General features: G+C 44.0%; 1 long non-coding RNA gene across 6 annotated transcripts in view; it reads left to right on the top strand.

The window, feature by feature from the left end:
- The window catches only part of LOC135186516 (uncharacterized), a 234956-nt gene that overhangs the window by 18236 nt on the left and 191156 nt on the right, over positions 1 to 25564 (top strand). For all 6 annotated transcript variants that reach the window (XR_010306991.1, XR_010306992.1, XR_010306993.1 and 3 more), the window contains one exon: positions 2120 to 2291. This is a non-coding gene — a long non-coding RNA (uncharacterized LOC135186516). The remainder of the gene's footprint in view (positions 1 to 2119; positions 2292 to 25564) is intronic.

Genomic DNA, 25564 nt, shown 5'->3' with positions numbered 1-25564 from the left:
CTGTAAGAGTCGTTGTTTCCTTATCTCAGTGCCTCTGGGTGGGAAGATATTTCACAACTCGTCCTTTGTTAGTTTTAGGTACACAGATACAAAGAGTTATACGATTGCAAAAGTATTTCTACTTCTAAACCACATGAAAGAATGCTGTGGCCATCTTTGCTGTGCCATCTGTTCCAGTCTGGGTGCCTACTACATGCGAGTGAGCCATATGGCTGCCAGGTAGATGTATATGAGGATGCTCCAGATCTCCCTAAAAGATTTAAAGTTCCCCAGCTGGAGCTAGTTGTGGTATGCTCAGAGATCAGACCGCTTCTGCTCAGGGAGAGGATTGCTTGCTGGGGTATCTAACTCTCATGAAATACCCAAACCTTCCATGTGAAACCAGCTCAGACCTAGAGGAGCACAAAGATTTTTAGTATCAATGGCCAAAACCCCCCTGCATGGGCTCCCTAGTGCCAGCTCTACCTCACGCTGGTACATCTTGGGGCCCATAACAAGCTAGCAAGAGCCATTGCTGCAGAGTGCATTTAGAGGTTTTGTCCTTAAATATGCTTTGTTTACAGAACAGGATGAAGTCCTGATGTAAATCACAGTAGATAAGGAAGGCAAGCAGTTGTCCTGTATCTGCAAGTTGCATCCCCTAATGGGAATAAGTTCTGCTATGCCTGGAGGAGTGACAGCTCTTTTTGTTGCCTTCCCTCTTTTTTTCACTTTGCCCTTTTTATGTCCTAGGAGCCATTTTCCAGCATTTTAGTGGCTGGCACTGCTGAGAGCTCTAAAAAAAGTATTAAAATTTTAAATAGGTGGAAGGTCCCACAGCTATCAACATCAGGTCATGAAAACAGTATGCTCATATTTTGATGGTACTTCTCCTTTATTGCAATTGTATTCTCATGAATAAAATGCCTTATTCTCTGCTAGCTTCTATCCAAGCTAATAAATTATTGTTGAAGGCACTGAGTTGCAGAAGCCTGTCATTAGTGTCTTGCACAAGCTGCATTTCTGATGTGGCAGTCAAACTGAATTAAAGCAAGCACAGAGACAGTGTTATTACATTGCCCTTGTTCTAGTCATCCCAGGTGGTGATGTTGTATGAAACTGAGTGCTACAGAGCTGCTGAAAGGTGGCAATTGTATGGTGTCTCCCACCTTCATTTAGTACTCCTCATCCAGCAGCTACAAGGTTGTATAAAAAAGACAGTATCATAGAATCAACCAGGTTGGAAGAGACCTCCAAGCTCATCCAGTCCAATCTACCACCCAGCCCTGTCCAGTCAACCAGACCATGCCACTAAGTGCCTCATCCAGGCTTTTCTTGAACACCTCCAGGGATGGTGCCTCCACCACCTCCCTGGGCAGCCCATTCCAATGCCAATCACTCTCTCTGGCAACAACTTCTTCCTAACATCCAGCGTAGATCTGCCCTGGCACAACTTGAGGCTGTGTCCCCTTGTTCTGTTGCTGGTTGCCTGGGAAAAGAGACCAACCCCACCTGGCTACAGTAGTAAAACTTGTCAGAAACTATGCTGCTGTAGCCTATAATGTCTATAAATATCTGAGGGGTGGGTGTCAAGGGGGTGGGGCCAGTCTCTTTTGCATGGTGCACAGTAGTGAGACAAGGAGCAATGGATGCAAACTTCAACATAGAAGGTTTCACCTCAACATGAGGAGAAATTTCTTAACAGTGAGGATGACAGAGCACTGGAGCAACCTACCCAGAGAGGTTGTGGAGTCTCATTCTCTGGAGACTTTCAAAACCCACCTGGATGCTCTCCTGTTTGGACTACCCTAGGTGATCCTGCTTTTGGCAGGGGGGCTGGACTCAACCTCTTGAGGTCACTTCCAACCTCTAACATTCTGTGATTTTGTGTGATTCTGTGTGTATGTTACAAAGATCATTGGGAAAACTTTTGCTTAAAGAGATGTAAACATGTAACTAGTAATATAGAGGGACAGCTAAATGTCTTCTTTTTGTAAGCTTTGAGATGCTGTGTCTCAACAGGAGCTCCCCAAGTGTCCGCATTTGTTTTCAGCCCAGTCCTGTCAGAGATCCTGAGACACAAGGTTGAAAACAAAACACATTCCCTTGTTTCTGAGATGCAGTCTGTCTGTGTTTTCAGCTTTGTTCCTGAACTTCTGAGAGCCACAATATGTTAGAAAATTCTCAGGTCCAGCACAGCTGGTGGATAACTGTGAAGCTTGGAGTGGCTCTGGATGCTGGACAGCCCTGAAATGCAGGAAGCCATTTCTGATTCTCATCTGCCAAGTGATGCCTGCTCTCCTTTGTGCCTGGTAAGAAGCGTGAGATGACTTTTGTTTTCTCTTATGTTATCTGATAAAATGCCAATGTAGTTTCAGCTTCCTGCTTATTTCTGGAAGGCTGCACCGCATTTCCAAATTGCCAGCTCTTTTATGAGGGACAATAGTTTTCAAATGATGCACTGGTTTGTTTTTTAGTCAAAGCCTTCATCCCTGGAAACAAGTAATTACAGGAAATGATTCCTGTAGTTTAGAAAAAGCACCATCACAACCCACAGACAGTTATTAGTTTTAGTAGCTACAGTGAAAAACTCAAAACTATGGCTGGGGCTTATTCCAAAGGCAAATTAGAATGTAAGTAAGAATCATCCAACTTCATTTTTTTTTGGGTAAAGATCAAATTCATTTTTTTTTAGATGGCCTTGTAGCCTTTAAACATTGATAATTGGTGAAGCTGATGTTTTTAGGACCAGTGTTACACAGAGCCACTGTAGATCCTTGTGGATCCTTCTCTAGAGACTTTCAAACCGTGCCTGGTTGTATTCCTGTGTGGCCTGTCCTAGGTGATCCTGTTTTGGCAGAGGGTTGGACTCAGTGATCACCAGAGTTCCCTTCCAACCCCTACCATTCTGTGATTCTATGGCTTTGTGATTCTGTGGTTCATTTTAACCCCTTATTATCACAGAAACATCCAAGTTGGAAAAGACCCTCAGAACCACCAAGTCCAACCTATAAGAGCCCAGCAGCAGCCTTTCCACAGCATCCGTTCAGGCACTTGTAGACAGCAATGAAGTCTCCCCTCAGTCTCCTCTTACCTGTCTGTCCCTCCTAGGAAAGCTGCCTGGCATAACCCTGTGTCTCAGTCTGTGAAATTAAGGCACAAATGAGGCCAAATATCAAAGCCAGGCTATTTATTAAAGAATAGAAACAATGAAACAGAGAAAGAAAGAAAAGGGGGAGAAAGAAGGAGGGAAAATGGAAAAAAAGAGAGAGAGCAGGAGAGAAATTACCACCCCAAGGTGTCTTTGGCTGGGAGGAGGTGGGGAGATGCTGAGACCCTTCAGCTTGTGCTTTGTCTGGGAGCAGGTCTGAAGATCTTGCTGAGTTGAGCGTGATCCGTGATGTTCTTCCTCCTCTGAGCAGGCTTTGGTGTGTAGCGTTTTCAGTGAAGTTCTTCTCTCAGAACAGGCATAGCTTATCTTTGTTGAAATATTTCTCAGTTCTTAATGTAATCACCACCATCATGAAGTGATTTACATTCAGAAGGTGTTTCCTACACTCTGCTGTTTCATTTCGCCTTGCTGAGGTTCCAAATTCAAGTTAAAAAGAAGGGGATAGATTGAAAAGATTCCCAAGACAAATAATGGGCATATCTGCTCTTGTAAGTTTAGATTGGATATTAGGAATATGTTTTTCATGGAGAGAGTGGCCAGATACTGGCATGAACTTTCCAGGGAGGTGAAGTCACCCACCCTGGATGTATTTAAGGGTCGTTTGGATGTGGTGCTTATGGGTATTGTTTAAGGTGAATCTTGGTAGAGTAGGGTTCTAGGTTGGACTTGGTGATCCTGAGGGTCTTTTCCAACCTGGGTGTTTCTGTGACTCTGTGAAGGATGGAGAAATATGTATTAATAAAAGGTTTTAAGAACAAGTTTGACAAAGCCCTTTCATGAAAGATGCTGGGACAGTGAATGGCTTTGGAAAGGGATGGAGCAAATGAGCTCTTGAAGTATTTGACAGTTCAATCTTTTCTTTCTGTTTGTGGACCTTACAATGAGGTCTTCTGACTCTCGTTGCTGGGGATTTGTTTGTTTTGTTTGTTAGTTTTACCTCTGAAGATAATATTAAATACAAACAACAATGTAATTTAAATATGTTATGTCTATGTAGTTAATTTGAGCTACAGAGAGAGTGCTTTGCCATTGGAATGGGCTGCTCAGGGAGGTGGTGGAGTCACTGTCCCTGGAGGTGTTCAAGAAAAGACTGAATGAGGCATTTAGTGCCATGGTCTAGATGACTGGATAGGGCTGGGTGCTAGGTTGGCCTGGATGAGCTTGGAGGTCTCTTCCAACCTGGTTGATTCTATGATAAGTGATCATATTACAGAAGTAAAACTGGTTTTGGTAATCAGGTCTTTTCCATAAAACCATTTGATGATGGACATTGCTTATGCTTCTGGTTTTAGATTAATTCCTTCCTAAATGATCCCACCTCTCTTGCTGAGCATCACATTCCTGTATTTCTGGCTACCCTTTGGGATACTGGTGTACAATTTTAGTGATTTTTCCACTCTTCTGGAAAGTCCTCCAGGAATCCAGATCTAGGACTCTCCCTCCCTGGAGATATTTGGAGTCTCCCTCCCTGGAGATATTCAAGACCTTTCTGGATGCATTCCTGTGTGATCCTGCTCTGGCAGGGGGATTGGACTGGATGAACTTTCAAGATCCCTTCCAGCCCCTAACATTCTTTGATTCTGTGAAAATTCATACCTACAGACCAGTTTCATGGTTTGTTCTCTAACTTTGAGTTGGAGACAACAGTCCTGGCCTGAACAAACCTAATGAAATCTGTAGAAATCCTGGGATTAGTTTTGGCAAATGGAGATGGCTTACTTGGAAGGTTGTGAAAATACCAGGGAGCCAGTTTTCATTTTCCATATTGCTGAAGGGGACAGCACTAGTGAAATAGCAGAGATCAGCTACAATAGTTAGCTTGATTAAAATGATATTTACTTTGCAGTTCTTTCACCCACCATCAGTCTTAACTGGATTAAAACCAATATCCAGTGGTAAGAATTCATTATTAAAGTGATATTACAAACATGTCTAGTGAGATGAGCAATCATATGTGTACTGTGCTTTCTTTGACAGCAAAATTGCTATGAAAATACACATAATTGGATTTTTTCTTTTTACTTGTGAGCTGGTATTAGAGGGGAAAAAAACCCTTCATTATTTTTGCCCTCTGTGAAAACTAGAAGTAGTCTATTTCTCAAGTGCAATCATCACAGTATTGCAGCAAAGGAACTGCTTGACAAAACAGAAGTTTTGAGATAGAGGAATCTGCAAATCTTCAAGTCAGTGTTTTTCATCTGAGGGGGCTGAGGTTGGAATATCTTTCTATGGCTGCAATGATGGGTGTATTTTATACCCTCTGAAAACCCACAGGCATCCAGTGAGCTTGAATTGCTTGCTCAGCTCTTGTGGAAAGCCTGGAGAAATTGACCTTCTGTACTGCAAGGTTTGTGTACCTAAACCTCCAGTGCAGCTGTGTACATACGACATGGAATTACAAATGAAACCGTGCAAAAGTTCTAGGATGTTAATAAAAGGCAACAGTATTTGAAAGGTTTTTTGTGTTCATATTGTTGTCATCTTTGTTTCAAATGGTGAAAAGCCCTAGCCAGCTAAAGATCTCAAAGTGAAGAGTTAGAGCAGACATGTGTTTGCAGCTGATGTGTAGACAGGAACGGTGGCAAATGTTATATTTAAACATCATAAGGAGAGCATCCCCTTCTGATCCCAACAGGAATTTGGTGATTGATCTTGGTGCTAATAGGATCAAACAGATAGACAAAAGGCATGTAGAAGTGGATGGAAGCAGAGAAGTAAAAGAACCAGACTGTCAGAATGCTGACTGTGCTGATAAAACGGGATGGGAATCACAGAATCATAGAATGTTAGGAGTTGGAAGGGACCTTGAAAGCTCATCCAGTCCAAGCTCCTTGCCAGAGCAGGATCAGTAGAGCAGGTCATGCAAGAATGCATCTGGGAGGGCTTTGAATATCTCAGAGAAGAAGACTCCACAACCTTTCTGTACAGCCTGTTCCAGTGTTCCATCGCCCCTGTGTTCACATGGAACCTTCTATGCTTCAGCTTGCACTCATTGCCCCTTGTCCTATCGTTGGACATCACTGAGCAGAGCCTGGTTCCATCCTCCTGGCACTCACTCACCCTATATTTATAAACATTAATAAGCTCACTCCTCATTCTCCTCCAAGCTAAGGAGACCCAGCTTGTGGGGGTGGTGTTCCACACCCTTCATCCTCTTTGTGTCTCTTTCGTCACAAATATTACTTTGAAAATGCAACACTCCTGTTGAAAATATACAATCACAGAATCAGGCAGGTTGGAAGAGACCTCCAAGATCATCCAGTCCAACCTATCCCCCAGCCTTAGCCAGTCGACTAGACCATGGCACTAAGTGCCTCATCCAATTTTTTCTTGAACGCCTCCAGGGACAGTGACTCCACCACCTCCCTGGGCAGCCCATTCCAATGGGAAATAACTCTCTCTGTGAAGAACTTCCTCCTAACATCCAGCCTATACTTCCCCCAGCACAACTTGAGACTCTGTCCTGTTGTTCTGTTGCTGGTTGCCTGGGAGAAGAGACTAACCCCACCTGGCTAAATTATTTACAAATGGATTGATATGCATAAGTGCTCTCTACCTGCTTCATGAATGTATTAACAGGATTATATATGTATGCTTGTGGCTGTAGTTGGCTGTTCTGCATAAAAGAGTGGTTTATCTGTAGTCTTTCTAGCAAAGAAAAAAGAAAATATGAATTCTTTTGCAATAAAATAGTCCAGGCCATATCTAACCCAGCAAGTCTTTCCTGGGTTCAGTGTGAAAGAAGATGTTTCAGTTATGAAGGGTTATTTGTTGGGTTTTTTAAGATGTTCTCTTTGGCTTCACCCAAGCACATCATTAATATTATTCAGAGTTATGAGAGCAATAGTACTGACAATAAAAGGTAATACCAGAGGATGTTTATTCACATTTAGACTTGATTAATGGCCCTGTTGTAAAATTTTACCAGGGAGGAATAGAAATCAGGTGAAATGACCTAAAAAATAATCTTTCTTCAGTTCACATCTTGACAGAAGACTGAAGGATGCTTCAGTCAAAGGGTTTTGAGTAAGAAGTGATGCTGTTTGGGTGGGCTGCTTCCCAGTGCAGAAAGAAACCTGCTAATAGACTTTCTTCTGTCTTGAGTCTTAGATGAAAAGCGACATGGTAGGGACCTGAAGGATGTCTCAGACTTTATCAGGGAAGGATAAGGACATGAGTTATTGTTGACCCTTCAGTATTGTCAAACATTGGACTGGGTAATATCTGAGCAGAAGAAATCTCAAAGATTTTCTGCAATTCTGTGACACTGTAGTATCTCACCTATGAAGTACATCTCTTTCCATAGGTCCATCTCATGTAAATCCACCTCCCCAGACATCTACTAGCTTCAATACTTTCCAGACACTTTCTCTACCACTCCTGTACTCAGCGCTGGTCAGACCACACCTTGAGTACTGTGTCCAGTTCTAGGCCCCTCAATTTAAGAAAGATGTTGAGGTACTTGAATGTGTCCAGGGAAGGGCACTAAGGCTGGTGAAGGGGCTGGAGCACAGCCCTATGAGGAGCAGCTGAGGGAGCTTGGAGTGAGCACAGCCCTATGAGGAGCAGCTGAGGGAGCTTGGAGTGTTCAGCCTGGAGAAGAGAAGGCTCAGGGGAGACTTCATTGCTGTCTACAGCTACCTGAAAGGAGGCTGTAGCCAGGTGAGGGTTGATCTCTTCTGCCAGACAACCAGCAACAGAACAAGGAGACGCAGTCTCAAACTTCACCCAGGCAGGTTTAGGCTGGACAGGAGGAAGAAATTCTTCATGGATAGAGTGATTGCCTATTGGAATGGTCTGCCCAGGGAGGTGGTGGAGTCACCATCCCTGGAGGTGTTTAAAAGGAAGCTGGATGAGGCATTTAGTGCCATGGTTTAGTTAATTAGAAGGGTTAGGTGATACGTTGGACTCGATGATCCTAGAGGTGTCTTGGTTAATTCTGTGATTTTGTGATACAGAGATGGGCAGCAATTAATTTATTTTACTTTATAAATTTCCTTTGGATGCACATTAGGCTCTAAGGAACCCGACAATTCCCATGAAAGAGAGAGCTGAGGCAACTAGCCTAGACTAAATGTCAGCCTTAAACTTCCAGCCTGCTAAAGTGTTAGTGTTGCTCTATATAATCTAATATTATTCACTCTAGTGTTAATTTATGTCTCACAGCCATGTTTCCTTCTTGAAGCATGGCTCCAAGCAGTGTCTCACTGCCTGGCTGCCTCATCTAGGCCTCCAAATGTGGAAAAGAAGACTTCAGCACTTTAGAGTGTAGAGACACCAGATGCCACATTTGAGTGGAAGCCTGTTTCCATGGGATTTGCTGTGTGCTACTCACCATTTTCTGTAAATGGCCTAAAGTTTGTTTTGGAGAATTCTGGCTTCTCCCACTTATTTTGTCTCCATACAAGAGAAAAGACTTCTTTGAAATCTAGGGGAAAAGGATATGTAGGGAGGGTTGGACTAGATGACCTTTGGAGGTACCTTCCAACCCAAACTATTCTATGATTCTATTGATTCTGTGATTATGATTCTATGAACCTGTGATTCTATGATTCTATGAGTCCATGCTTCTATGATTCTGTGTATGCAGCACCATTTAAGGAATGATCTACTTTGGACACCAGAGCCAGTGTGGCAGTCCTAGTGCAGTGGAGAAGACACTTGCAAGGCTGTGTGCCTTAGTCTTGAGTAAAGAACTAACCAATGCAGCTCTAGATGCATCTTGGTTTCTTTGGAACTGTTCTGGGTTTCTCTCTACATCACTGCCTTGTGCCATGCAGACATCATGGTAGAGGTAGTGTGTGCCAAATAAGCAGATATGATGAATGCAGTAAAGTTGGTTAATTTTATGAAAAGTTTCTCAGAGGAGATAAGAAGTTTGTGACAGAGAAACATTTCTTTGGCTGAAGAATAGTATCTGGAAAGGCACAACCTGTGTTTGGGGAGGGATGTTCAAACTGTTACTTTATCAGGCATGGTGAAAGGTTATTTTTGAAAATATTTTGGCAAGAGCTTCTGACATGTATCAGATGATTTACACTTTGCACTCCTGTAATAGTTCTGGGGGAAAAAAAAAGAAGCTATGTTTTGGCTTAATTAATAAAGTTGAGTTTCTCTGGAATTTCTTAGGTGGCAAGAGAGACAGTGAACAGCATTGAAATAAATGGGTCTGAGTTACTGAGCCAAAAAGTAGTTTCCTTCTCCACATTAGGACTGTCTGTAGGTTGGCCACAGACCCAAGAAAAACACATGTGGAGACTAACTGGAACTACTGTCTACAACTACCTGAAGGGACATTGTGGAGAGGCTGCTGCTGGGCTCTTCTCCCAGGTAGCTGGAGACAGAACAAGAGGGAATGGCCTCAAGCTGAGACTGAGGAGGTTTAGATTGGACATTAGGAAGAAGTTTTTCACTGAGAGAGTGGTCAGGCACTGGGATGAGCTGCCCAGGGAGGTGGTGGAGTCACCCACCCTGGATGTGTTTAAGGGTGGTTTGGATATGGTGCCTAGGGATATGGTTGAAGGTGAATCTGGTAGAGTAGGGGTCTAGGTTGGACTTGGTAATCCTGAGAAGCTTTTCAAAACTGGATGTTTCTGTGATTCTGAAAATGTTTACAGCTACCACATTTAGGAGTCACACCAAGATCTGAGGTTTGGAGGATAGTCTCTCAAAATGCCAGTTATGGTTGATGAAGAAATAAGCACCCTGTGAAAGTAATTCAGAGTTGGAGTCTAATTAAGTTCTCTGAATCACCATCTGCAAGCACCTGTAGAAGAAAGTTATCCTAAGGCTTACCTTGTCGAGCTTTTAGCCAGCCAGAGTTTAGGAACTCTTTCCCTTCTGCCTTCTGTGTCAACATGTTCTTCTCCATAGTAACAGTGCCTCCTAGATCTGCTGCTAATGCAGTGATCCTTGGCCTTGTCAATCATAACTCAGGTACTAAATTAGTTTTCTAAGCCTAAATCCAGCTTTGCTTCCTGGGCTGAAGCAAAAGAAGTGTGGCAGGCAGGTCAAAGAAGGTGATCCTCTCGCTCTACTCTGGTGAGACCTCACCTGGAGTATTTCATCCAGTTCTGGAGCCCTTGTTACAAGAAGAATCTGGACATGCTGGAACGCTTCCAGAGAAGGGCCATGAGGATGATCAGGCTGGAGCTGCTCTTCTGTGGAGACAGGCTGAGAGAGTTGGGGTTGTTCAGTCTGCAGAGGAGAAGGCTCCAAGGAAATCTTATTGTGACCTACCAGTGTCTTGGGGGCGTCTACAAAAAAATCTTGGGAGGGACCTTTTAGAGTGTCAGGTAGTAATAGGAGTAGAGAGAATGGAGCAAAATTAGAGTGGGTAGATTCACATTGGATGTTAGGATGAAGTTCTTCACCATGAGGGTGGTGAGATCTTGGAAGGGGTTGCCCAGAGAGATGGTGGAAGCCTTGTCCCTGGAGGTGTTTAAGGCCAGGCTGGATTTAGCTCTGAGCAACCTGATCTAGTGTAAGGTGTCCCTACCCATGGCAGGGGGGCTGGAAGTAGATGATCCTTGAGTTCCCTTCCAATTCTATGATTAAAAACCTGTTGAAAACGCTGGTGACTACTAGAACTAATTTCCTGTACCCTTCCAAGAGTTACTGAATGAAAAATTACATCAAAGCCATAAACTCTGTGTGAAGGGTCCCTCCTATGTCTTTTTCTTCTCTAATGACAGAAGTGTGGAAGTCAGGATCAGTCCTATATGCTTCTGAGCCTGCTGCTTGCGCTATTACGTGCGGTACAAATAGTCTATTTGTACTGCTAAGCTTAACAATCATTCTGCAGCGGGGTAGAGAACTGCAAGATAGCTGAATAATCAAACTCTTTTGTAGTGAGGCATCCAAAGTACACAGGGAGTCCTCTATTCTTTAAAAAGATATTTACTTTTTACTTACATGAAGGGAGTCATGTGGAATTTTTCCTTTCTACTTCGCAGAAGTCCTTCCTGATGTGTCTATGCAGTTGAGTCCTTCAAAAGCCTGAAATACATCTCTGTTTGCTTTCATCTCTGTCCTTCACTTTTTCCATCTCCACATTTCTTCAAAATCCAGTAGACAGAACTTTGGAACTTGTATGTTGCTCCTTGCACAGGCACATATTATGGGTGTCCCAGCTGTATGCACTCCATGTTTTGTTTGAGAAGAATTAGCTGCATGTTCTGAACAACATTTGACTATTACTTTACTGTAGCAGTGCTCATGAGTTCACAGAGAGACTCCCAGAAGTTTCTGTGAAGGACTGAAACAGAACTGAACATTTAAGCTGTATTGAAGATTGAAGGTTATGGATCATTGCACATGATCTTGTTAGCGAAGTCCATTTAATGGTAGGGTAGAGGAGAGGTGAAGTCTTCCTTTGACACCCATAAATCTTACTCAAAGTTATGTTTTCCTCTAAATAGCACCTTCCAAGGACTGCCAAGATGCTGGTTTTTTCAGTAGGTCTGGGATTAATTTTGACTGAAGTCACTCACTGCATATGTTTCTATATACCTCAGGGATAAGAATGAGAAGAATCCTAAACGTGGATTTAATTACTATTCTTTTTATTTTCTCCTGAGCTGCTGCTAAATTACTCATACCATGTCCTCCTCCTCCCTTGAGTTTTGAATGTTAGCAGAGACATTTCTACAAGACATCAGTTTGTGAAACCTAGTGTGTACCTTTCTGAGATGGGCAAGTGATCTTGAAGGTAGGGAGCCAAAATGCTCAGGAGTGTTCAACACCATTAGGTTTTACATCCATGCTAGTCTGAACTTCTGTTCAGCTGCTCCGTAGCATGGAGATGTTGAAGTCTGACAGTTCAGCAATGGGAAATATGTGTTAGTTTGATGTCTCCTCTGTTCTCTCAGCTTGTGAACAGCAGAGAGGCCTATTCCTGGCCAAAGTCCTGAAAAATCTGAGAAGGCTCTCAAGTCTTGTTCTCCCCTGTCTTTGCGGTGGGCTTGGGAAACTGATCTCTTGGGAATACATCAGGATGGGTTTACAATCATATCCTGGCATATGGGATATTTGACTGAGCCCTTTGGAGGACTGGCCTGAGTGAGTGGTGTGAAGTTTGCTCATATGTAAGGAGGAGGGCATGAACTACTGCAGCTGTTCCCATCCCAGATTAAATACCGGTTGCAGATCTTCCAGTTTCATGGTGTAAGAGAGAGTGTGCAGCTACTCGGGGAGTTTGCAAGGCATGCTCATGGGGAATACAGCCCACTACACACTTCTGGTGCAAAAGAACATGTAGGAGGAACTTGGGACTGGGCTGTTCTTCACAGTATCTTGAGAGTCTAGCTAGATGATGATCAACACAGCCTGTAACATATGGTAACCAATGCTGAATCAGGACACACAGAGTGTATCACCCATCAAAGGCAGTTCCATGAGGGAATACAAAGTTCCCCATACTTCATATTGGAAAGGGAGCCTGAAGGTAACATGTCCTAAGCTATTAATACCTGATCAGATTCTGCCATCCTTTGCAGTGTCTTGGTCTTTTTGTGCTCATTTGGTGGAGGCAGCTGGTAGGACGTCTGTGTGTGCTTGCACTTGCATTGTCTCGGGAAACCGCTGCAACGTGAGGGCCAAGGCAAGCTGTGGCCATGCTGAGCTCTCTGCTGTGCAGCTGAAGAATGCCTTGTTAATTGACTAAGCTTCTATTTAACAACTCATTCACAAGAATTCAGAAGCTATTTTTTTTCCAGCTGGTCTATTTACTTCCCCTAATGTAGATTTCACTTTGTTATCAATAGCAGCAACTTTCCCTCCAATATTTTCAGCATTCTCCTTGGTATTTTCAGACCAGCCCAAGCTGACAGCTGTTTTAAGCAGGTGGGAACCCACCTTCATTACTTCTCTGCTGTCAGCACTGGAATCTGTGTTTGAAGGTGTATGCATACATATATTCATTTATACACACACATATTTCATTTTACAGCATAAAACTAGAAGGCAGGAACTGCTTACTTCATATATCAAAGTGCCATGCACAACTATCAGGCTACATCACAAAAGCAATATACAGTAAATCACTTATGTATTTACTTGGGTGTGATAAAATATTTAAAGCTAGAGTCTAACCTCCTTCGGTTTCAAACTAATTGAAACTTATCATTTAAAACTCCTGAACTTGGTTTTTGGCTTTGTAGTAAATCAGACTTTCAAAGGAGTGTGATTTTGATTAGCATAGAGTTTGGAGTCTTTCAGACCTTGCAAGCAGAAAACACAAGTGAAAAGAAGCAGAAATGATCACAGCTCTTTTGTCTTTCCCTCACACGTCAATGCTTTCTGGAGTCCAGGAAATGCTTCTAGACTCCAGCTTCAGTTCCTGCCCCTCTCTGTTCCACACTACAGAAGTATTTATTTGCAAACTGTCCCTTTCCACTGACAGTGTAAGTGATGAGCTGTGCTCCAAGCCACTGCTGTGCTGTGACTGCTTCCCAGCACTCACTTTGCACCAAGGAAGGAGGAGAGTGCAGGTGGTCCTGTGGCTAAGCCACCTCACAATCTAGCCAGCCATCAAGTACCAAGAAAAAAGCACTCCCTGAACTTCACTGGGTCTTGTCTGTGTTCTGTCTTCTCCACCTGACGAATGGGAGGTGCTTTATCACCATTACTTTGGTGTATTATTGAGCCTGATTGTTGTGTTTACTAATGACAGAAGAGTCATTCTCAGCACCAGACTCCATCCATTTACAGCTTTTGGTTGGGTGCTGCTGCCAGGCTGACAGCAACAGATTGAGTGAGTCCATCTACTGGTCTGGGTGCTAGGATGCCAACTGAATACTAAGCCTTTGACTTTTGGCAGGCTTGTTTTGAGTGGCTTACTTTAATCTCTGCTTATTAAACACTTTAAGTCTGTTTTGACAGTGTGTAATTGCCCCAAATAACACAGACACTCCTCCCCCCATAAGTTTACCATCATCAAATGCATCTGACACACCAACTGATACTTCCATTAGTTACAGTGCAATAGTCATGGTCAGTTGTGCTGCTTCTTATGAACAGGAGGGATCAGTGGTTGCAGACAGTTTCCATCTGAGGGATAAAGGTCAGAGGAGGCAGTGAAGGCCTTTGCTGATGGGCTTCTGATAAAATATTTCAGCTTGACTGAATTCAGCCCTGTGCTCTGTGCTGCTGTGCTGGCTGACTTTCAAAGCTCTTGGAAAGTGTACCCTTGCCTCTGATTTTCTGTGCCAATTCTCTAGCCATTCTGCAGGTCAGAAGGGCAAGTTTCAGATGTGCTGCTCACCGTGGGCAGAGTTGTAATTCACAGTGCAGGCCAAGTTAATAAGCTGATTAATTTATTTATACCTGGCCCTCAGCCACAGAGTGCAGAATAAGAATCCTGAAGCAGGTGTCAGTGCATTTCTTATGAAACACAAAGCACAAACTAGTACTTCTATTTATTTTTAACCTAAATTCAACACCAGTATTGATGGGGGGGAATACTCAGTGTCTACCATCTATATAATAATTAGGTAGCACTGCAGAAGTTCCATGTAAACATAAGGAAGAATATTTTCATAGTGGGGGTGACAGAACACTGGAACAGGCTGCCCAGGGGGGTTGTGGAGTCTCCTTCTCTGGAGATATTCAGAGAATCATAGAATCAACCACACTGGAAGAGTCCTCCAAGATCATCCAGTCCAACCTAGCACCCAGCCCTATCCAATCAACCAGACCATGGCACTAAGTGCCTCAGCCAGGCTTTGCTTGAACACCTCCAGGGACAGTGACTCCACCACCTCCCTGGGCAGCCCATTCCAATGCCAATCATGCTCCCTGGCAAGAACTTCTTCCTAACATCCATCCTAGACCTCCCCTGGCACAACTTGAGACTGTGTCCCCTTGTTCTGTTGCTGGTTGCCTGGGAGAAAAGACCAACCCCACCTGGCTACAGCCTCCCTTCAGGTAGTTGTAGACAGCAATGAGGTCCCCCCTGAGCCTCCTCTTCTGCAGGCTGCACACCCCCGGCTTCCTCAGCCTCTCCTCACAGGGCTGTGCTCCAGCCCCTCACCAGCTTTGTTGCCCTCCTCTGGACATGTTCCAGTATCTCAACATCTCTCTTGAATTGAGGAGCCCAGAACTGGACACAGCACTCAACACATTCTCAAAAGAAAAATAGATAGGAACAGAAATAGGTATTGTGGGTTTTAATGCCTGGTTCTGCAGTTATGGTGAAATATGAAGAAAACAAACCAAAACAAAGCAACAAACCAGCTTCAAATGCTGGCTTAACTGTTGCCTTTATTGCAGAAGCATTTTATTTTCCTTTTAGGCTGATCCTAGCTGGTCTGAGGTTTGTTATTACTACTATGACTTCTAGATCAAGGGAGGTTCTCCTCTGCCTCTAACTCTGCCCTGGTGAGACCTCATCTTGAATACTGTGTTCAATTTTGGGCTCCCCAGTTGAAGAGGGACAGGGATCTGCTGGAAAGGGTCCAGTGGAGGGCGAGGAGGAGGATGATGATTAGGGGACTGGAGTGTATGGCTTATGAGGAGAGGCTGAGGGACCTGGGGCTGTTTAGTCTGAAGAAGAGAAGACTTAGAGGGGATTTGAGAAATGTTTATAAGTATCTGAAGGCTGCCAGGAGTGAGGGGGCAGGCTCTTTTCACTTGCTTCCCGGGATAGGACAAGGAGCAATGGGTAAGTTGCAGCAAAAGAGATTCCACCTCAACACAAGGGGGAACTTCTTTACTGTAAGGGTCACAGAGCACTGGAACAGGCTCCTCAGGGCGGTCGTGGAGTCTTCTTCACTGGAGACTTTCGAGGCCTGCCTGGATGTACTTTTCTGTGGTCTGTGTTAGATAGGATTGTCCTGCTCTGGCAGGGGGGTTGGACTTGATGATCTCTTTGGGCCCCTTCTAACCCCTAGCATCCTGTGATCCTAGTGACCTGTGTCCTTTAAGACAGGTAAATACAAATATTTCTGCTGGCAAGAAAAACAAGATCTTGACCTCCCTGCATCTTCAAGGATTTGGTAAATCTGCATGGGCTTGCATATGTGCATACATACAAACCCTGAAATCCTGTTTGATATGCTGGTGTTTTTCTTCTTCATTTTTTTCTTCCTGGGCAACAAATACTAGTAAGGCATCAGCTAGCAGTATTTTTTCAGTAGCTCTTAGGTTTAGCTCAAAGGAATGTGGATGTTTTAGAGACCGAAAAATACAAGAGGTGATAGCTTCTGTGAGCAAAGGGCTGTGCATAAAGCATAGCAAGAGGCTAATTCTTTTCTCACTGACAAGCTCTCCAAACTTGGACAGGTTTGGGCCTAGAGGGACTGAGTTATTGAGGCATGCTGAGCTACCACCTGCTTGCTGAGCCATGTCTCTTAGCTCATTTAATTTGCAAAGTTGAGCATATTAGTCTAAATATGGTAAAAACTGGGGATGAGATAGGCTTTTATTTCCAAGGATTTCATTGATTCAGTCACAGGGGCTTGGAAACTCATAAGCATGATAGATTCCCAGAAAGTGGTGACAGGTATTGCCACCAGACACTGTGCCCTACATCTTTCCAGATCATGAAATCCATGAAAAAGAAAGAATGTAGGATAAATAATTAAGAGGTACAGAGCTCTATTCAAGCTTTCCATTGTAGGTCTGAAGACAAAAGTAAGAATCCTTCCTCTCTTACCCTAAAGTGCAGGGTATCATCAAGCATTGACCACAAGAGGAAAACCAAACTTTTGCAGCCATGCAGAACCTTGTGTAGAGGGTAGAGATTTGGAAGTCATTGGCATGGGAGTTAATGGAGGCAGAAGGTATCAGCAGCTTCAAAAGGGGACTAGGCAAGAAGGAATAGAAACTAAAGGGAATGTGTAGGATTATCCTGTAATTGCTGTTGGTGGAGAAGGAGTATGAAGGGCTCATGTTTCCTCATATTCCCAGATTCCTTCATCTCCTTCAGAAAGGAGTTTTTCCCAGTAATTAGTTAAGCAGTGATGGCTTTTCACTTGAGATTACTTCTGCAGTGCTTCAGTAGTTATTGAATATATGATTTCTACATGCATATTAAAACCAAAGAAGTGATCTTTCCTATCTGTGCCAGGTAGGCTGCTCTTACTGTGCTTTTAGACCCCAAGTCAGACAACTCCTATGGAAATGATTTTGTATTCTTGGCTCTTTGAACAAGTTCAAACTGGCTGTTTTGTGGAAAGGTCCTTGGTTTTGGGTTTGTATGGATATAATTGTTCTCAGTTCAAGCTGGGTAGATGTCATCAGGTGACTGTGACTTACACACAAAGGGTGCTGGTGCTCGGCTGCTGGAGCTGGTCAGGTTCAGGGTCGGTAGAGCAATGTGAAGCCTGCCCCAAAAGTAGGGCCAGTTGCTGAGGGACTGGTTAATTTTGACAGGTTGTGAGCTGTAAGAAGGCACAGTCTGTTACATGCATCTGCTCCTATTTAAGCTGCATTGCACCATGCAGCTGGAATAAGAAGCTGAGCTGGGCAGCAGGGCCAAAAGCCGGGCAGGCAGCCAGAGCTCTGAACGTATCTGGATTCCATGTGCTGAGCTGGACCAGTTTCCAAAGCTCCAAAGTCCTTCCTGGTGGAAGAACTTTATGAGCATCTGAAACTGCTCCACCCCATGAGAGTTTATGAAGAGGGAAACAGCTTCTGTGCTTAGCTTTTGTGTTCCCTTGGCTCAGATTTGTTACTCTCACAGGTGGTTTTGAATGGGTTTAATAAAGGCTGGTTGACAACCAGCAGAGTGCGAGGAGCTCACTGACTCTGGGCAGTGCTGGAAGCACTGTGCAAGGTGTCTAAAATCCAAATTCTGAGAATAAAGCATGTATTTCTTCTCTTGCTGTCTTCTCTCCATGGGGGATGCATGCCGGCACAGCCACCTTGCACATGGCACCTGTGAGTACCTTCATCCTGAGGGCAAGGAAGGTCCATTTACAGCACAGGATGAAAGCCAGCAGCAGGAGAAGCATTTAGAAACCATGACAACTTATGTAAGGATGATATGCAGCCTCCAGGGAAACAAAACAGGATTTCACCCATTTGATCTCCTGTAATCACATAACATCTGTAACATGGTCTAGAAATGAAAGACTGACGACAGCTTCCATGTTGTGCTGCTCGTCTCATGGTGAAGACAACACTAGGCAGCAGCTGCAGTGTGATGGACAGATTTCCCAGAAATAAGAGGATAGAAATTTAAACCAATAGCTTTTTTTCCCCCCTAAGTTATATTGGATTAGGGCATAACTGAGCATTTAGTCATCTGAGCTCAGCTTTCTGTGAGCGAATGTGATTTATTCCAAGATTTGAAGCTCATACCATTCATACTAGCAGCAGGTTGAAAGCCAGCAGCTCATGGATGTGACCATGCAGAAGAGGGTAAATGATTTCAGGTCTGACTCTTCCTCACACTCCCAAAGAGCTGGGAGCAAAAAACAAAAGGACCCAACCCTATGAACCTTTCAACTGTGTTTGTCAGACATTGTTTGTGAGTATCCACTGGGTCTGAAAGACTTGAGGAGTGTTTGCAAGACATTGTCAAGATGAAATGAACTGCATTGTCTAATTCTGCAAATCATGTGGCATGACTTCTGATGTCCAGCTGACTGATGCCAGGTGGGGTTGATCTCTTCTGCCAGGCAACCAGCAACAGAACAAGGGGACACAGTCTCAAGTTGTGCTGGGGGAGGTATAGGCTGGATGTTAGGAGGAGGTTCTTGACGGAGAGAGTGATTGACATTGGAATGGGCTGCTCAGGGAGGTGGCGGAGATGCCATCCCTGGAGGTGTTGAAGCAAAGCCTGGATGAGGCACTTAGTGCCATGGTCTAGTTGACTGGCTAGGGCTGGGTGCTAGGTTGGCCTGGATGATCTTGGAGGTCTCTTCCAACCTGCATGATTCTATGTGTACAATTAACCTTCAGCAGGAGCACTGATGTCAAACTGCAGATAGAGTTAGTTTGATTTTTTTAAGCAATTTGGGCTGGTGGGAACTTAGACTTTAGTTTGTCATTTATATGTATTTTTGAAATAGCCAGGTTAAATTAAATCTAGTGGGGCTTGCACAAAATTCAAGTGTCTTCATACAGTAATTGGGAAATTTGACATGATTACCTAAGACCTGATAATAATGACTGATACTTTGTAGTATCAGTCAGGAAAGACCAGTAACAGTTCACCAGTGGTCTTAAAAACACCTAATTGATGACATCTCACTTTCTACAAGCACCACCCCTGCTTCTTTCTTTCCCTCTTGTGTTTTAAAGTGTCAGAATCTTTGAGATGCTGCATGGTGGATAGGTGTAAAGGGCACTGGTACAGACTGAGTTGTATTGGGTTGACTCAGCATAGCTGTAAAGAGGAGAGGTGGTGGCTAGCAGGCTCCCTGTCCAGCCCGAGGAACATCCTGCTCTAGGTGAGCATGCTTTAGCAGCAGGGCTGGGCTCCAGAGGCACTTTCCAGACCTCACTGTTCAGTGTGATTCTGGGGAAAGGAGGGATGCAGGTGGACGTGAGGCTCCTGAACCTGAAAACACAGAGTTCTGATTGTTTCAAGGCGAAATGTTGGATGTGACAGAGGCCTGACAAAATGTGCACTTATTGACTGGAACACTTGGATTGCTGGTTTATTACTTTTAAAGTTCTTTTAGGGATGAAAATGACAATCATTTATCACTGCTGTCAAGAGGATTATCTAGTTGTGATCTTGCAGATATGTTTCTGAGTACTCTGTAGCAAAATAATATTTGTCATTGTCTTCTACTACAGAAATGCAGTGTGATGTTGAATTCAATTAGGATACACAATGAGAGGGGGTGCTGTCACATAATAACCTGATTTCTTACACCTGAAGTCTATTGTCTTGAATTCTGGGTGAGAGCTTTCCAATCAATATACATGAGACATTGATAGTTTTTCTCTACAAGTGGTCTAGTTCATGAGCTTCTGGCTACGTGTGGCTGAAAGCAGGGTGGTATCTAAGAATTTATTTAGACACCACTGTGATTTTACTCACAAAAATCCTCTTTCTGGATCAGACTAGGAGAAATGTAGCCCATTTTGTCACAGGCACTGGCTAGGCTCAGCATTAGGAGGAGTGTAAGGAACCTGTGGACACAGTGGTTGACACCAGATGGTGAAGAAAAATCTGCAAATAGCCCTGCAGCAACAGGTCTGGAGTGAGACACCAGAGAAATTCACAATAAGTGTATTGAGACATTGTTTTTCTGACCTTTACCCGTGGGCTTACATTGCATCCAATAAGCCTTCTCTATTTCTGTTGATGTTCATCATTAGCAAATGCTGAATGCAGATGAGCTCTGTCCCTAGGGTGCTGTACTCAGGCTAAGAGGAAGCAGAGCACTGTGCCTTTGGGCACAGCTGGCCTACATCACCATCACAGAGATGGGAAGCAGAGCAAACTTGGCCCTGGGCAAAAGGTCATGCAAACTTGCTGGTGCTCAAAGCTATGGGTAAAGTCTACAGGCAGCTCTGCCTCAAATGATTATCAAATTACCATTTGTGGCTGACACTGGCAGAAGGGGAGGGGGGGGTTGTGCAAGCACAGGCTTAGCCAGCTCCTTCTCCTAACATCCTCCTGAATAAGGAGTTTTTCTTTCCATTCCAGAATTGGAGTTGGAGCAGTGAGGTTACAGATGAAGGTGCATGGGGAGTTAGTTGGAGGATTTCATAGAATCAGTCAGGGTCTAGAGCCTCATCCAGCCTGGCCTTAAACATCTCCAGGGATGAGGCTTCCACCACCTCCCTGGACAACCTGTTCCATGTTCTCACTACTCTCATGGTGAAGAACTTCTTCCTAACATCCAGTCTGAATGTACCCATTTCTAGCTTTGTTCCATTCCCCCCAGGCCTCCTGACAGCCTAAAATAATCCCTTCCCAGCTTCCTTGTAGCTCCTTTAAGATGCTGCAAGGCCACAATAAGTTGACCTCAGAGCCTCCTCTCCAGACTGAACAGCCCTAACTCCCTCAGTCTCTCTTCATAGGAGAGCAGTTCCAGCCCTCTGATCATCCTCATGACCCTTCTCTGGACACCTTCCAGCACATCCATATCCCTCTTATGATAGGGGCTCCAGAACTGGACGCAGTACTCCAGGTGGGGGTCTCACCAGTGCAGAGTAGAGAGGGAGGATCACTTCCCTCGCCCTGCTGCCCACACTTCTCTTGCTGCAGCCCAGGATCTGTTTGGCTCTCTGGGCTGCAAGAGCACACTGACAGCTCATATTGAGCTTCTCATCCATCAGCACCCCAAAGTCCCTGTCCTCAGGGCTGCTCTCCAGCCAGTCACTGCCCAGCCTATAATGGTGCCTGGGATTGCTTTGACCCAGATGCAGGACCTTGCAGGTTTTTTTCATTTCTCATTTGAATGACAGCCTTTGTCTTCTGCCTCCAGCCCAGAACTTAACCCTGCAAAGTGAGCTGCCTCCCTCTGTTCCTTATTTTCTTTGTCCCACCACATCCACTTGGAGAATGGTGAAAACTCTCATTGGGTTCCCTCTCCAAATTCCCCCAAATGGAATGGGCTGCTCAGGAAGGTGGTGGAGTCACCATCCCTGGAGGTGTTCAAGGAAAGCCTGGATGAGGCACTTAGTGCCATGGTCTGGTTGATTGGATAGGGCTGGGTGCTAGGTTGGACTGGATGATCCTGGAGGTCTCTTCCAACCTGGTTGATTCTGTTCTAATATTTTATATTAGTCGCATTTCTCATCTTGTTCCTTGATTTGCTTTTGGTCCTAATGCAGCATTGAGCTGAGCAGGGTAATATTTTTTTCTTTTTGAGGTGTTTTAGTTGTTTTTTACCTACAAAAAAAGTTATTGTAGTGGCTTCATGTAAAAGGAACATTTTCAAGTAATGCATAATTATACTCTACAGTTGTCAAACAGAACAGTGGTTAAGTGGCTGTTCAATACCATGCAGCAGCAATGCTGTATCAGTTACTAAATCTTCTTACCCTTTAGCTGTGGTGTAATTATTGGTATTTTAGGCAAAGTACTGCATATATTCCCATGTGAAAGTGATGCTGCAATGTGGGAAAGTGTTCTTATCTCATAATGATTATCAATGTTCATATGTATGTGAGCAAAAATGAACATGTCAATCACCCTAGGAAGAAAATGGAGAATTGCTCATCCTTTCTAAAACCAGTAACAAAAAAGATACAGTGGTGTTAGAGGTACCTGCCTCTGGTGTGTTCTGAAAAAGTCCTGAGAACATAGTATTTTCCTTTGCTTTATAGAGTAACAGGAGGGCTATAAAAAAAGATGGTGCTTGAATGTAGAGGGCAGCAGAACATAATAAAGGCCATTACTCAAGCTGGTAAGCAGTTGAAAATATCCATCTCAGTATGTTTTGTCATGGCACCCTAAATTAAACATCCATGTTTTTTAGAAGGCTGTGTTTGGGCTCAGAAAAAAAGTACAGTGGAACAGCTGAATTGTCTCACAAATTCTTGAGGTAACAATGTATTTTCTAGCATCTTTTGAAACCTGAACACACTGAGAATCAGAATCATAGAATCAAGCAGGTTGGAAGAGACCTCCAAGATCATCCAGTCCAACCTAGCACCCAGCCCTATCCAGTCAACCAGATCATGGCACTAAGTGTCTCATCCAGTCTCTGCTTGAACACCTCCAGGGATGGTGACTCCACCACCTCCCTGGGCAGCCCATTCCAATGCCAATCACTCTCTCTGGCAACAACTTCCTCGTAACATCCAGCCTAGACCTCCCCCAGCCCAATTTGAGACTGTCCCCCCTTGTTCTGTTGCTGGTTGCCTGGGAGAAGAGACCAACCCCACCTGCCTACAGCCTCCCTTCTGGTAGTTGTAGACAGCAATGAGCTCTGCCCTGAGCCTTCTCTTCTGCAGGCTGCACACCCCCAGCTCCCTCAGCCTCTCCTCATAGGGCTGTGCTCGAGGCCCCTCACCAGCTTTGTTGCCCTTCTCTGAACAGGTTCCAGTATCTCAACATCTCTCTTGACTTGAGGAGCCCGGAACTGGACACAGCACTCAAGCTGTGGCCTGACCAGTGCTGAGTACAGGGAAAGTATAACTTCCCTTGTCCTACTAGCCAGAGTATTGCTGATCCAGGCCAGGATGCCATTGGCTCTCCTGAGAAGGCTTAACAAAGAAAGCTGAATGTGTTGTGTGCATCTTAAGTCTGTATTTCTATAGGTATTAACTTCATGCTTTGTTAGGGTGAGGGTGTGGGAACTTGGGGCGCATAGCACTCTACTTGGACACTGCACATGCTGACATGCTTGTCAGTTCACAGCTCCAGCAGCCTGCTGAGCTTTAACAGGGAAGGCTGAGAAGATAACCTGACACCTTGCCCTGCTTTCCTCACACAGAAGCACAGATGCAAGTGCACAATATGGTAGCAATTTAAAACAGTCATTACTAGAAGCATAGGGAAAACATTGTGAACACTTATTAGAATTCTGAATAGTTGCTCCTACAAATTATTTCATTACTAAGCATCTTAGTCAAAGCATGTTGGGAAAACAATGCCTTTTCTGTGTCTGAATACTTGCATTCATGTCAAAAATGGGGTGGCTGCAGAGGAACAAGAGCGCTGGCTGGTTTTAGACGGTTGCTATTTGTCAACTGTTCTTGTGCTTGAATCTCTAAAAAGAATCTGTCTGAGGGGAAGAAACAGCATCATGTCAAATGTAGCCAGTCATATGCCATACTGGGATTTATGGGTTGTCTGAAAGGGATAAATTCTTTATGTATTCTTCTCTTATTCCCAAGAATAACTGACGCTTCCGTACAAGACGGGATTACTTGCAAAGAGGATAATGACTAAATCTGTCAGATTTATTCACAGTGAATCATTCAAAACAACTTCACTCAGAATGTTTTGTTTTTCTTTCTTTTACTTAGAATAAAGAGCTGCTAATAGGTGGAAAGGCTGGGGGTTTTTTTTAGCCAAATCGTGGAGCACAAGACACTGCTTGGAAACTACCTGAGTTCTTTTTGCACATACATAGCCTCAGCAAGTGTCCAGAAGTTTTATTTGGTACTGTTGTGGTTAGGATTTTCACTCCAACAAACTGGAAATTTACCCCCCCAGAGTAAATGTACTGCACTTACTGAGAATATTGGAAATTAAGTGAAATTATATTACAATTATATTTATTAGAATATATTTGCCCAGGGAGGTGGTGGAGTCTTCCTCCCTGGAGGTGTTCAAGCAAAGCCTGGATGAGGCACTTAGTGCTGTGGTCTGGTTGACTGGGTAGGGCTGGGTGCTAGATTGGACTGGATGATCTTGGAGGTCTGTTCCAACCTGCTTGATTCTATGATTCTACAAAAGTAGACTAAATATAAAAGTCTAAAAGGCAATAAACTTGTAGAAGGCATATTTACATATTATTTACATTTCAATAACAACACAATACCCTCTTGTACAATATTTCAGCTGTCTTCCCACCTTGTACAGCCTGCACACTCTCTCTACATCCCCCCCACCGTTATACCTTCTAAAGCTAAACCAGAATTAAGTCAGCCTGTAATGCAAGGTCAGGAAGAGTGCAAAAGCAGCCAGAAGACAAACAGAAGGTAGCCAAAGAAAGATAGAGCCAGCTTGTGCTGCAAAAGATGATATTCAGCAGGCCAATGGAATTAGATAAACTTATCTTATTATTATTCTGTGTCCCACCCCTAAAACTGTTTATCCTTTAGACTGGATTTCCATGGAAAAACGTATTCTTATTTACAATTAAGACACTAGGCTAAGGTGCTAGCCTTAAATTGTAACAGCTACTTTGCTCTTTCAGACATACAGCACCAGATGGCAGATGTCTGCCTTGCTATCCTGTGTCCTGAAACCTCAGCTGTGTATTCCTACTATAATAAGTACTTTTTCATAGCTTTAGTATTCCAGACCATAAGGTGAGTTGCTCACCTTTGCAAGCAAATATTCTTTGGGGTTAATTCTTGTAATTCCAAAAATCAGGTAAATGAGGAGAGCCTGAGGGAGCTGGGCCTCTTTAGCTTGGAGAAGAGGATGCTGAGAGGTGACCTCATTAACAGTTACAAATATGTAAAGGGTGAGTGCCAGGAGGATGGAGCCAGGTTCTGCTGGGTGATGCCCAGTGACAGGGGCAATGGGTGGAAGTTGAGGAATAGGAAGTTTCATGGAAACATGAGGAAAAAAAATTCCTGTGAGGGTCACAGAACCCTGGAACAGGCTGCCCAGGGTGATTGTGGAGTCTCCCTCTCTGCAGATATTCAAGACCTTCCTGGATGCATTCCTGTGTGGTTTGGTACAGGTGATCCTGCTCTGCCGGTGGGTGAGACTGGATGAGCTTTGGGGGTCCCTTCCAGCCCCTAACATTCTGTGATTCTGTGGAAAATCAAGAGCTGACTAAGCTAGAAATAAAGTGTCTGTGAGTCAGCTGGTAGCTGGTG

The sequence above is a fragment of the Pogoniulus pusillus genome, chromosome 25 (assembly GCF_015220805.1).
Source record: "Pogoniulus pusillus isolate bPogPus1 chromosome 25, bPogPus1.pri, whole genome shotgun sequence".
Taxonomy (NCBI): domain Eukaryota; kingdom Metazoa; phylum Chordata; class Aves; order Piciformes; family Lybiidae; genus Pogoniulus; species Pogoniulus pusillus.
Note: the sequence above shows the minus strand (reverse complement) of the source record. Positions and strands in the feature narration are given on the sequence as shown.